The sequence below is a fragment of the Chinchilla lanigera genome, unplaced genomic scaffold, assembly GCF_000276665.1.
Source record: "Chinchilla lanigera isolate Chin_1 unplaced genomic scaffold, ChiLan1.0 scaffold00071, whole genome shotgun sequence".
Taxonomy (NCBI): domain Eukaryota; kingdom Metazoa; phylum Chordata; class Mammalia; order Rodentia; family Chinchillidae; genus Chinchilla; species Chinchilla lanigera.
Genome location: NW_004955472.1, coordinates 7256887 through 7270641, shown reverse-complemented (window position 1 = coordinate 7270641; position 13755 = coordinate 7256887). Strand labels below are relative to the sequence as shown.

The window sequence follows — 13755 nt, the reverse complement described above, 5'->3', positions numbered from 1 at the left end:
TATGTAGCACATGACTGTGTTTGGATTTAAAGACCACTTAGTGGTTTTATCTTCACCTAGCTTTTATAGATCCTGCAATAGTTTGGATCTGCAATGTCTTGTAAATATGCGTTTTATAGGTTTGGTCACCAGCCTACCGTACTATTGGGAGGTGGTGGAACATTTAGCAGGTGGGACCTAGTAGAAGAAAGTTGGGTCCTCGATCGCTTATTCCACCCCCAACCCCCGCCATGCTGCCATGCGGTGAACAGGCCTCCTCTGCTGCACAATTTCACTATGGCACCTCAGGCCCAAAACAAGTTAGCCAAACGACCACAGAAAAAAACCGTGAGCCAAAGTAGACCCTTCATCCTGTTCTCTCACGTATCTGCCACAGTGATGAATGCTAACACAGATCCTATTTGTAACTAGCTGAGGGACTGCTTAAATCAGCTGAGTTCACCAAGTTCTTAACTCCTTTTATTCCGCAGGACTGGATAGTGTGTTCCAGCTCCGCAAACTTCTGCACCAACCATGGTACTCGCAAAGGGAATTCACATAAGGCTTCTCATTATTATGTACAGAAAGTCACTCTCCTTTAAATATCCTCAGACAGATAGTGACCAGAGATCAATCTTGATAATTAATAGAAGTACAACACATGCTGGAAGTACCACTGAGAGACCAGGATCACCTGATAATGGATAATATTAATGGGGGGTAATGATAGAGCATATGAGAGCATTCAGTTACTTGGTGTCTTCTTAGCCAAAGAATCAGTGAGATAAGTCAGCTGGGAGTTGTCATTTGTAAGGAAGATGATGGTTTTGAAAGGGGCTATCCTGATGGATTTCTTAATGGCTGAAAGCAAAATAGGCTCAAGGTACACTCTTCTTTTTTTTTGGTTTTGGTTTTTCTCCAGTACCAGGAACCGAACTCACGACCTTGTGCTTGCCAGGCAGGCGCTTTTGCCGCTGAGCTAAATCCCCAGCCCCTATCAAGGTACACTCTTCAATAGGCTACACCTATTATCTAGATGTGGGGTCCACAATTAAATAATAACACAAGAATAATGAAGAGTAAAAATGGAGGAGCACTAGTGATAATATTACATAAGCAGGAGAAAAAGTAAATATTAAATAAGTTTTGCAGAACACTAATATTTATACCAAATGCAATGGCACTGTTGTATAAGGAAGTGCTCTGGTCCTGTCCCGTTCCCTTCCTATTATTTGGTCCTGGGATCTTCACGTTCAGTTACTGTCACAAGCTATAGGGCACCTGGAAAGCTGAAGTAGATGAAGATATTCAGATCCTAATGAATATTCCAGTAGTATTAAATACTGTGTAATATAAAATAAAGACAAATATTCATATCCTCTCCCAGGTAAACTTTCATGAAGACCTTATTACAGGAAAAGGAATGTAGAAGTAATGAGAAAGGTAGAAAGTTTAGGAGACTGGGCAAGAAAATATGTGACATCATCTGGAAAAGCTCTATATAAATTACTTGTGTTCACCCAAGGCTAAAATCCAGCTTATCCCTTCACTGTCCTCTGACATCATGAAAGTCAACAACACCTTTAAAGAATCTTTAAGCCAGTCTTTAGCCCTCTCCCTCTCCCTCTCCCTCTGTCTCCTCTATGCCATCTTGTGATACTAAACCCTTGGCATTTCCTGCAGGTACTTTCTCCATGTGGCTTACTGGTAATTGTCATATGAAGTGTTGCACTTATAATATTTCAAGTGCATGCCAGATGTCTCAAATCAACTACAAAATTTATGGTGTGCATTTGGCAATTATGTTTTTTAGAAGTATTAGTTGGATTTTTGACAGTTAAACTCCCTAATTTCTCTAACAGTGCTACTTATACTTTTTTTTTTTTCAGTACTGGGAACCAAACTCACAACCCTTGCTTGCCAGGCAGGCGCTGTGCCGCTGAGCTAAATCCCCAGCCCCTTATACTTTTGTATATTAAGGAATCTTTCTCTATCAAAGATAGCATGACCTAGACCAGAAAACAATTTGACCTCAAAAATATGGGTGTAGAATAGCCACAGTAGTATTTGGAACACTCACAGGGAATGGCCAATATGTACCTGTTCTTAAATGTATTAAGATATCATTTATAATGAAGAATCAAGTGCTTTCACTGCCATGAATTATTTGTCTTTTTTTAAAGAATGGGAAGATAAACAATAAAAACAATGGTATGAAATTTCAAAACAAGATTGTAGGAGAGTAAAAATGGTTATTATATTGCATATTATTATCATCAAAATAGTTGCTTATGTTACAAGATATAGGCGTGAAAAATTGATCAAACAATACAGGCATAAACCTTTCCTATATATATATATTTTTTTTTTTCCTTTTCCCTTCCTTCTTATCTCCTTTCCAGTATTTTACTTGCTCTTTCCTTTTGAGCAGTTTCATCCCATTTCACAATATCTATTGTACATTTTGGGTCTTATTTACTCTTTCAGTTTCTTACGCTAGGGAGACAACATGATGTTTACACATGCGAGACTGATTTATTGCACTTATGAGTATGGTCTCAAGTTGTATCCATTTACCTATAAAAGCCTCAAGTTCATCTTTATAGCTGAGTAGTACCCCACTGTATAAAAATATCACATCTTTTTTGTCCATTCCTTGGTTGATGGCATTTGTGTTGTTTCCAAGATTTAGCTATTACAAATTTTGCTGCTATAAACATGGGTGCACCTATATTGCTGTGGTATGATGTTTTTAATTCTTCTGAGAAAATAACCAGAAAGGGACTAACTGGGTCAAATGGATCCTCTAATTCCAGTTTTTTGGAGAATGTACACTAATTTCCATCGTGGTTGCTCCAGTCTATGCTCTCATTAACAGTAGAGAAGTGTTTCTTTTTCACCACAGCCCCACCAGTGTTTGTTACTGGTTGATTTCTTGGTGCTAGCCATTGTTTCTGGTGTGAGATGGAATCTCAGTGTTGCTTTAATTTTCTTATCTCAAATGACCAGTGATGGTGAACATTTTTTTGAATATCTATTTGACATTTTTATTTCTTCATTTGAGAAGTATGTGTTCATCTCAAATGCCCATTTTTGGATTGGGTCTTTGAACGTGGGAGGCCTGATTATTTTCAATTCTTTATACCTTCTAGAGAGAAGTCTTTGGTCTGAAGGACAGTTAGCTAGAAATTTTTCTCACTCTGTGTGTTGTCTTTTCACTCTGTTGGTGATTTCTTTTATGTGCAAAAGCTTTTTAATAAGATGAGATCCCAGTTGTTGATTGTATGAAGTGTATCCCATGCAGTTTGGTTTTTGTTCATAAACTCTTTGCCTACCCTTATGTCTTTAAAATTTCTACATACTTTCTCTTCTAGTAGATTTAGCATTTCTGTTTTAATACTTAGATCTTTGATGCATTTTGACTTTAGTTTAGTGCATGATGATAGACATGGGTCTAGTTTTAGTCTTTGGCATATGGAAAGCCAGTTTTTCCAGCGCCATATATTAAAGAGGCTGCCTTTCTTCCAGTGAACATATGCAGCCCCTTTGTCAAAGACAAGGTGGCTGAGTGTGTTTGTAGTTGTGTCTGTATCTTCTACTCTGTTCCACTGGTCCTCAGGTCTGTTTTTTTTGCCGATACCATGTTGATTTTTTTTTTTTAAATAAAAGGAAAACATTATCAGACAGACAACCTTTTACATAATAGCAAAAGAACAGTACAGACAATACAGAGTTACAAACAAAGTGGTAGGAAATTAACAATGCTTATTGTTTTACATATTGATATCTTCAAAGTGGTTTCTCATGAAAACAAATAGAGACATGCAATATTAATCAATCAAGGACTCATTTACTGTTTCTTTCAGCAAAGAAATAGAAGACAGTAGATCAACTATGTTAACTATCCTGTATATACATACATACAAAATTTCTCCTTCATTCCCTTCTCTTTTCCCACATCCCAGTTACCCTTTACCCTTGAGCATTTTCCTATCATTTCACAATGTCTATCATACCTCCTCATTTAAATTAACTCTTTCAGGTTTTACACTAGTGAGACAATGTGGTACTTGCACATGCAAGTCTGATTTATTTCACTTATGAGTATGATCTCTAGTTGTGACCATTTACCTATAAAAGCCTTGAGTTTATCTTTCTTTATAGCTGAGTAATATTCCATTATATAAAAGTACCACAATTTTCTTGTCCAATCCTCGGTGGATGGACATGTGGGTTGCTTCCACAATTTAGCAATTACAAATTGTGCTGCTATGAACATAGGTGCACATACATCGCTGTGATATGATGTTTTTAGATCTTCTGGGAATATACCCAGCAGGGGGATAGCTGGGTTGAATGGGACCTCTAAACCTAGTTTTCTGAGGAATCTCCAAACTGATTTCCACAGTGGTTTCACCAGTCTGCATTCCCACCAGCAGTGGAGAAGGGTTCCTATGTCTCCACAGCCTTGCCAGCATTTGTTATTGGTTGGTTTCTTAATGTTAGCCATTCTTACTGGGGTAAAGTGGAATCTCAGTGTTGTTTTAATTTGCATTTCTCGAATGACTAATGATGTTGAACATTTTCTCATGTGTTTATTTGCCATTTGTATCTTCTCATCTGAGAAGTGGGTATTCATCTCAGCTGCCCATTTTTGGATTGGGTCTTTGAATTTGGGGGCAGCTGATACTTTTTAATTCTATAAGTCCTTTGTATGAGGGACAGTTAGCTAAAATTTTTCCACTCCGTGGGTTGTCTTTTCACTCTATTGGTGATTTCTTTTGATGTACAAAAGCTTTTTAATAGGATGAGATCCTGGTTCTTGATTCTTTGAAGTGTTTTCCATGCAGTTTGGGTTTTGTTCATGAAGTCTCCACCTATACCTATGTCTTCAAGATTTCTATCTAATATCTTTTCTAGTATATTTAGTGTTTCTATTTTAATATTTAGATCTTTGATCCATTTTGACTTTATTTTAGTGCATGATGATAGACATGGGTTTTAGTCTTTAGCATGTAGACACTCAGTTTGTCTCACACATGTATTAAAGAGGCTGTCTTCCAGTGAACACGTTTGGCTCCTGTGTCAAAGATAAGGTGGTTGAGTGTGTTTGTAGTTGAGTCTGCATCTTCTAATCCGTTCCACTGGTCCTTGGGTCTGTTTGTTTGCCAGTACCATGATGATTTTATCACAGTAGCTTTGTAGTATAATTTCAAGTCAGGGATTATGATGCCTCCTGCCTTGCCTTTGTTGCCCAGGATTTGCTTTGTTATTCTTGCCCTTTTCTGGTTCCAGATGAATTTTATTTGAGATCCCAAACCTGTCCTGTGTGGCCAGACTTAGCTGCACTGTTTCAGTCCATCAGTTCTTTTTTGAAACTTCCCGCAATGGCGGTCCTGCTCCCCCTGTGCCAGCAGCCCCGTGGGCTGGGTCACCATTATATGAAGTCCTGTGTCTGCGTTTTGTTTCATGTACAAGCCTCTTATTTCAGATGATTTTGGCATCAGGATGTATGTCCCTCCCTTACTTCGCATTATCTGTTCTTCAGTTGATTTTCTCTGAGTAACTCCAGCATCACTCCTCTATTCAGCCATGTTGAAACTGCTCTCTTCTCACCTTCCCTTTATTTTTCTTTCACTGCATCTCTGGTGTACACTATACTCTTTCTAATTTGTTGTTCTCGGCAACTCTCCTTCATTCTCCTCTCTATGTATGGTTTAAGCTGCTAATCTCATACCTCTGTTTCTTAAGAACATGGTTTGCCTTGACACTAATTCTGGCCGCAGTGCCTCAAGGCCTTTCACCTTTTCTTGACTCAATCTGTGAGAGAACCCAGCTGGTACCAGAGAGGCCAATAGATTGACAAGTACAGAGAAGGCTATTCATCTTTTGTCTACGTTTGTGGCCAGGATGGGCAGGGTTACATTATTCTAATGTGGCCACCAAGCCCTTTCCCTTTGCAAGTCGACCATGAGCAGGAGAGTTTAAGAAAAAGTTGGGCATAGTGGCAGTTGAATGGCACACCACTGTAAATGGTCTTCTGCTTACTAGAGATGTCTGAAAAATCTGTCCTATTAGGCATGCTAATCTAATACTTCCCTGATATAGTGGATAAACTACACATACAGGCCTACAGGCAGATAGACTAGGCCTGTCAAAGTAGGAAGCTAGTTAATTTTCAAGCTTGTCCATCATTCTGAAAAGACCCCTCCTCCTGTCTAATTAACAGTGTCTAGATTACCAGTGGCATGCTAACTGGTTTGATTTGAAACAACTATTTTTAATGAGTCTTGGATGTACCATAAACAAAGACATGAGCAAGTTTAAGGTATAGTCATTCCAGAACTTTAATAGCATTGAAGAATATATCTGAACTTGGCTGTGTCTGCTGAGCTATCATCATGTATTGGACATTTTAAGATCTAAGTCATGAAACGGAAGCCTGTATTTTGACTTGTCTAATATGTTATAATACCTGGACTTAACAAACTCCAGCTATCAACTTTGACTTATTTGTCTTTAACTCATCAGAGTATAATGGGCTTCAGAGTAATTTTTAATCTATATGTAAATTAGCTATTTTCATAACAGTTGTAGTATAAACTTGTAGTATAAACTTCCATTCAAAAAAGGATTGAATGTAAGCAATATTTTGAAAATAATGTCAATGAAGAGGCTGTACAAGTAACACATGACATTCAATGAATTTGAATGTAGGTTATGTTAAGACACTTTCAACAAAATTATTGTCATTGACAATTTTCTAGAGCTGATAATGCATGAAGTAATATGTAGATCAGACAATTAAGATAAGATTTCATTATAGGGCTGCTAAATTGTGTTAAAGGTCACACAATTTTCATTAGAGAGCTTCCATTTGGCTGATTTCATATAAAAGTTGATAATATTTTTACTAAATTCATTTTCTACTCACTAAAGTGACAAAGTGATTAAAACTCTTGTTTTTTGATACAAAATTATATGTCTTGTCTACTATTTAAATCTGTGTTTATAAGTGAATATACTGTCTGATATTTATAATTGGAGTGTGACATGCTAAAATGTCAGGGAAACTCTAATTTTTCCTAATTTTAATCAGAATAAAAGTTATATTAATGCATCAATTCCTTCTTTCATTTTTATGGAACAGTGTTGCACAGGGCAATGTTTGAAGGATATTAATAAAAATCGTAGGTATTCAAACTTCATTTCTAAGTCAGTATTATTAGTCTCCAGTTTCACTTGTCTACCACAAGGAACAGAAGAAAAAACTAGAAAGATTGGGATGAATTATTCTGGATATCATTTGCCTTCTTTGTAATAGTTTGGTTAAGCTGGGGGTGGTGGCACATGACTATAATCTCAGAATCTGGGAGGCTGAAGGAAGAGAATTGCAGGGAGTCTGAGGCCAACCTGGGTTACATACTGTGTTCAAGGCCAGCCTGCACTATATAATGAGCTCCTGTCTCAAACAAAAAATAAAACAAAACAACCAAAAAAATCAAACAACAACAACAAAATAGTTTATTCAAAAGAAAGGTAGAAAATAACCTCTGGGCTGATGGCTATGGAAAACTGCAATGGTGGGTTCTAAATAGAAGCTAGGTCAGAATAACTAAGCTCTCTGAATTACAACTGGCTTTAACTCGGTATACTGTGAATTTATTTCCAGAGGGAAATCAATACATTTGTTAATGATTTGAATCATTGTCATTATTATCAGTGAAAAGTGCAAATCACTGTCCCTAAGGTACTTCTATACTTAATCAAGTTAATGTTTTGACAGGGCAGAGATATTAAACACTTTTGTCCTTTAAATATAAACTCAAAGAAATTAAGAAATATTCTGACTTATTTGTATTTGTATTGGTATTTATTGTGCTGGCTGGATCTCACTATGAAATGATTATCATGCAATTGTATTCTTGCTGGGAAATGATTTTATTGCATAAAAAATGAGCAGAGATCAGTGAGCTGTGTCTGCTGATAGACTCTAATTTGCAGACTGTTATACTAAAGCAGATTTGGGATTTGTGGCAAAGTTGGTGATTGGACTACTGGACAATTTTGTGGCAGGGGTGAATCACACCATACGTGTGCAGTCTTATCCTACCGCGTCATGTCATATAGTATAATTCAGTTTATACAGTCCTATACATAGATAGTCACAGAGCTGCAGCAGCCAATGTTACTTTGTAATAAAGTAGGGCAGGCACTGCTCTATAGGGTTTTTCCCACATTCATAAGTTTTGGAGGATAGTTTCGTGGCTTTAGCAGCGACATTCCTTCACAAATTATTTGTGTGCCAGGTCCCTGGGAAACAGTGGTGTCCAAATGTGGAATTTCCACATGCATGTTTGTGTGTGTGTCTGTGCACACACTCGTGGGCCATGGAGATTTGCTGGTAGTGATAAAACTTCTGTTTGTTACATCATTTTATCTGGGAAAAAAGACTTTTCAGATGCAGTCAAGGATAAGATGTTAACATATAGAGCCTATCCTGAATTATCCAGGTGATCTGCATCTAATTAAATGAACCCAGAAAAATAGAGAAATTTCTCTCCAGAATTTTGACTTGCTTGAGTCAGAGAAGTGGAAGAAATCAGGCAAATGTAAAGCATGAAAGAGGTGGTACTGCCATTTCTGGAGCGGGAAGGGTGGCCCACAGGGAAGACCTCAGAAAGAATGGACAGCTGCTAGGAGTGAAAACTTTCACCCGGTTTATAGCACCGCGTGAGAGGGGGCCTCAGCTCTGCCTCTGCAAGGAACTGAATTTTTCCAACACCTGAGTATGATTAGAAGAGAATCCTTCCCCAGTGCCTGGAGTGAAGAAAGCATCACTACCAAGACCTTGAATTTGGCAGGTGTGACCCTAAGCAGAGTGCCTAGGCCAGCCCATCTATAGAGACTTTGACCTTTAACAACGGAGAGATACTACATTTGAGTTGTTTTAAGTCGCTAAGTTTGTGGATATTTGTTATAAAAGCAGTAGGAAGCTAATACTGTGTCTGTCCCTGAAAGATCCTCAGTGAGAACTATTTTATTTCCACTGGTCAAACTCCATCTACCTTCCTGGTCTTATATATTCTGTCATTTAAATTCAATTCCACTAATTCTTAGGCCATTCTGTAACTTCTTATATCACTCTATAACTCATTGTAACATCCATTTATATCCTATAACTTCCATGATATAGATACAGTTTCTAAAAGATCTTATAGTAGTCTGTAATGTCTATGATATATACAGAATAAATTCATAAATCTGGGAACCATGACTGGAGAAATTACTTATTGGATCTAAGTAACACATATCTCTAGAAAATGATGGAATTATATCAAAATCTATATTAAAAATATGCTAACCATCTCCTTCCAACTTTTGTGCTTCCTGCTGGTGGCCTCTTTCCCCTTAAGCAATTGATTTTTAGTAGTTTGCAATTTAGATTTGGAAAACTGGAACTTATCATATGAAACCATAACATTAGGCTACTTCATGGTTGCCATTAACAAACGAACACTATTTCCTCAACAGAGAACTGCCTCTCCTTGGTCCACTTGACTCAAAGAGCAAATTAACTCATTTGTTTGCTTAGCAATTTGCTTCTGGAGTTCGATGGGAAGAATATGAGTTTACAGCTGAGTTAACTATAGCTATGAGAGCTCTTCCCATTAATTGCAGGCTATTGCAACAAGCGTGTCCATTGTTTCTGTTTCCTTCGCCAATTTGCAAATATACACAGAGGCTTAATAATTGTGCTTTTATATTCTGAAATAAATAAGCAGGATAGCCAATTAAGGAGACATGCATATAAATCAAAATTATTTTTTACTTCTGGGCTTGCATAAAACGAAAAAAGAGAAATCTAAACAATACTTGTAAACCATGTTGGGAGGTTCATTCGAATTAGGAACTGCTGTCGACATGCTTCATTAGCTCTGGAGTCGGAGAGCTGGGTTTGAGCCCCAAATCCATCTCTTAATGGTTGTGCGGTGTTGAGTGAGTTGCTTAGCTTCTCTACCCTGTTATTGTGTGATGATAAAATCTATCTCGGGTCTTTAAAGTACTGTACCAGGGACAGTGCTGTAATGATCATTGATAAGGATGCTTTGAAGTTCTCTGTACATTGCATCATCTATGCAAAACATTAAGCTTATCAGAACCTCAGATAATTTCTCCTGCTAAGCATGGTTAAGGGTTTTCTACATTTTTCAAAAGAATAAGCATGACACAGTGAACTGGGCAAGAGCGAGGGGATGTGGAGGAAAAGACCAAGATGAGAGTGAAATGTACGTGGAAGCTGACTTACAGAAGCCTCAGGAGTGACTAGTGTGTAAATGTCACTGACACTTGACCCTGAAAACCATTTTTTGAAAAGCTCTTTAAATACAATTTTAAAATGCGTTGCTTTTCAGGTACATCTATGCTGTGTTAGTATCATGTATTTCAAGTCCATTCTCAGACTTGAATCTGAAGTTATTTTTTTCAGCATCTGAGAATAGAAGTCGGAGTTGCACGTATTGTGTCTATGCTGGTGGCAGGGCAGGTCCGGACAGGTCTAAACTTAAAAAGAATTGTTTCACGCTTTCTGAGGCCTGCAGAGAGATAACTATATTCTTAAGTAGAGTTCTAATATTTTTCTTTTGGTAGAAATTTAAATTGCAGGAAATTTAATTTGTTAAAAACTACCTTTTTGTTTTGCTTAGCTATCAGCTCTGTCCGTGTGATGTGAAAATTGTTCTTCAGTTCAGCAGAGGCATTATGCTGACCATTTTAGGTTAAAAAAAAGTTTCATTGTTTTCTAAGTAATGGTTTGTTAGATGAAATTATATTCTAGTCTTTAAATTATATTCTTTTATGTTTATATTATATTCTTTAAGAATAATTTAAAATTGGAATAATCCCATGTGAGTTTATCCTAGCTGGCAGGGGAGAGGTTAAACTGCCTGCAACAAATAAAAGATGTCCTTTCATATAAGTTATGAAACTTCCCATCTCAAAAATATTGAACTGTGAGTCAAAAGTCGTAGAAACCCAGAATTCACGCGAAGTCCCCTACCGCCTACCCTAAACACACGGAGCTCGAAGTTCCGTGCCTTTCTCCCCCTTGCCATTGGTTCCTTATGTTCCCGTCTCTCTAGCCCTCATCCAGCATCTTAGCTCAGACCTCGCTTGCCTCTTGCCTGGACCCTACCATCTGCTAACGGGTCTTGCTGCTCCACCTATGGCCCTTGCCCACCCCCCCAACCCCCCTACAGCTCTGTTGGTGTGATCTATCTGAAACAAGCCCAGTCATGTTGCTCCTCTTCTTGAAAGCACTTACTGGCTTCCGCGGTGTGGAGAACAGAGTCCAAGCTCTCCTTGCATGCCAGGGGTGAGGATTTGGCCTTTGGCTGTGTCTATGTTTTCACCTCTACCCCCGCCCCCACATCCTTACCTCATGGTAGACCAGCTCCCTATTTCCTAACTCCGTGGCACTGCTTTATTCGCTACATCTTTACTCAGTCTGCTTTGATTATCCTCTCTGACCCCCATTTTCCTCATAAACATTCATCTTCTGGAGAGTGAACTCGACGCTAAATCTTTTACCATGCCTGCCCTACCCGACCCAAGAGACCTGGCTTCTCTTTCCGTTGTGTCTTTCCTCTGTCCTAGAGAGACTTCTGGGCACAGCATTTGTCATGTTTTATTGCATTTGTTCACACGGTCATTTTTCAACTCCAGACTTAATCTCTTTGAGATTAAGACTCTATCTTATCTCACGAGTGTTAATGTGCTTGGCCTCGGTATACACTCGTTGAGCATTTGTGGAAAGGAGAGAATGGAAAGACCTTGATGGACAGGTTTACTAATCTTGACACACCATGTCACCTCTCAAACTTTGTTTCCTCCCCTGTAAAACACCAGTAATACTGTTCATTCTTCTCACTGCATAAAACAGCTTTGTACATGGACTGCTGGTGTCAGCTTTAGACACCATCGGCCCTCTGCTTATCTGTGCTATCACATTTCAGGCCGTCTGCCCCTCCTTCTCTGTTCTCTGGAGGAATTTGCCTTCTGATCTTTTCCAGAAGGTGCCAAGCTGCTTTCATTCCCCATGCATGTGCCACACTGGCTGTTGCTCGTTGCTTTAAATGGGAGCTGCTGCCCTGAACTTCGAAGAGCGACCTGCTTCTCATCAAATGCCACCTCCCCGAGGCCTTGGCTGGCCCTTTTCTGAAGCCTTTTCTAATGTTTTGAATTTTGAACTTAGAAGTTACAACTATAAAAGTCAAGGCCTTCTGAATTCTACATGCAAATTTTAATAATGGGATAAAATGCATGGTAAAAGGGGTCAGCCTTTTGATAGCCCAATACAGTGTATCTCATTTCTTACTCAAAAAAACATAAAAAAGATGAAAGAGTGTAGCCTATAATTATTCTGCCAGGCTATGAGATACAAGCAGGTAATTTAAAAATGTTTTATGACTATACTTTTAGTCATAGTTTGCATTAAGTCAGGCTAGTACTTTTTTAAGGTAACTGATGGCAGGGTTTATTTTCCCAGGGTTTGAGTCATCATGCAAAAATTCTTACACAGGTCGCCCTCTTCCCCATCCCAGCCTTCTTTATTTCCATCTCTCTGTGGTCATCCATAGCCGTGCCATGTACATATGTGTGTGTCTGCACACACGCACACTCTCTCTTACTCCTCAGCAGAGGCAAATTAAAGCTAAGTGGGCATAATTAGTCGCCTTTTGCCTCGTAATTTGGATTTTAGAGAAAAATTCCATTTTTCTTCTGTTGGGAAAACCATCGAAAACATTAGTGATCTCAAATGCGCTGACCTCACACATTCCCTTTCTTGTCTCTCCTGTAAACAACCTTCGCAGTCTTGCCAAGGCTTTCCAGTATCAACATGTCAAGCACAATCCCCTGGGCTGGATTCACACTGGCCTCTTGGCTTTTTACAGAGCCCTGCATAGCCTTGGCCCTAGCTTGATGTTAATGCAAATAATGTTAACATCTTTAGTAAGGCCTTTGCGCTGAAAACCAAGGAAATTCGACCATAATAAACATGCTGAGAATAAAATCAGGCGCTGTGTAATTATTAGGTCAGAGGCAGGTAGGTGTAATTGTTTCTGTACTGAACAAAGACAGCTAGGCAGTAGCTGGCTCTCCGATGAGTGGGCAAGGTGCACAGGGCCGGGATGTTCAATCTGCGAACCCACAAGCGTCCAACACCCGCATGTTACCGCCTATGTTTTTCCCTTCTGTGCTATTCTTTGTCTTTGTTTTTAAAAGCAGTATTAAATTGGCTACCGGTTTTTCCCTTCCATATATTTCTTTCTGTGCTTACAGGCAAACACAGTAAATTAAGCATATCTAAGGATTTAATGCTCAAAATCACCTTGGATAATTGTCGTAAGGGATTGAGGCATGCTTTTTCTTCATCTCTTAGTTTTAAGGCTATTTCTTCTCAGAGGGTACATCTGTCAATAATTGATGGTGCTTTCTTGGGTAAACGAGCTGTTTCCTGGGACATTACAAATCATATTTGGAATCAAGTTTATATTGAAGCTGCTTTTAAAGTCTTGATGTGCTAACGGAATAGGAAATGCTAAATGTTGGAGGGAGTAATGCAAGCTCTCACATGCTGATGGTATGAGCCAGGCTTAAGAAAACAGATAGTATTTACACCCCTTGAGGAAACAGGAGCACACATGGTATGTCAGAAAAGCATGTAATTTGGTAATGGCCTTACAGGAGGGAAACTGCCTGAGTACCTACTACGTG

General features: G+C 38.6%; 1 protein-coding gene across 20 annotated transcripts in view; it reads left to right on the top strand.

Moving 5' to 3' along the window:
• The window catches only part of LOC102019690 (zinc finger protein 239-like), a 212224-nt gene that overhangs the window by 41110 nt on the left and 157359 nt on the right, over nucleotides 1-13755 (top strand). For 8 of the 20 annotated variants that reach the window (XM_013523000.1, XM_013522999.1, XM_013523003.1 and 5 more), the window contains one exon: nucleotides 10686-10756. The exons of 11 other annotated variants lie outside the window; for them this stretch is intronic. The gene's annotated coding sequence lies outside the window, so the exon portion shown is untranslated. Of the gene's footprint in view, nucleotides 1-716; nucleotides 728-10685; nucleotides 10757-13442; nucleotides 13446-13755 lie in introns of those variants that run through there. One more of the 20 variants, XM_005401141.2, reaches the window with a different exon arrangement.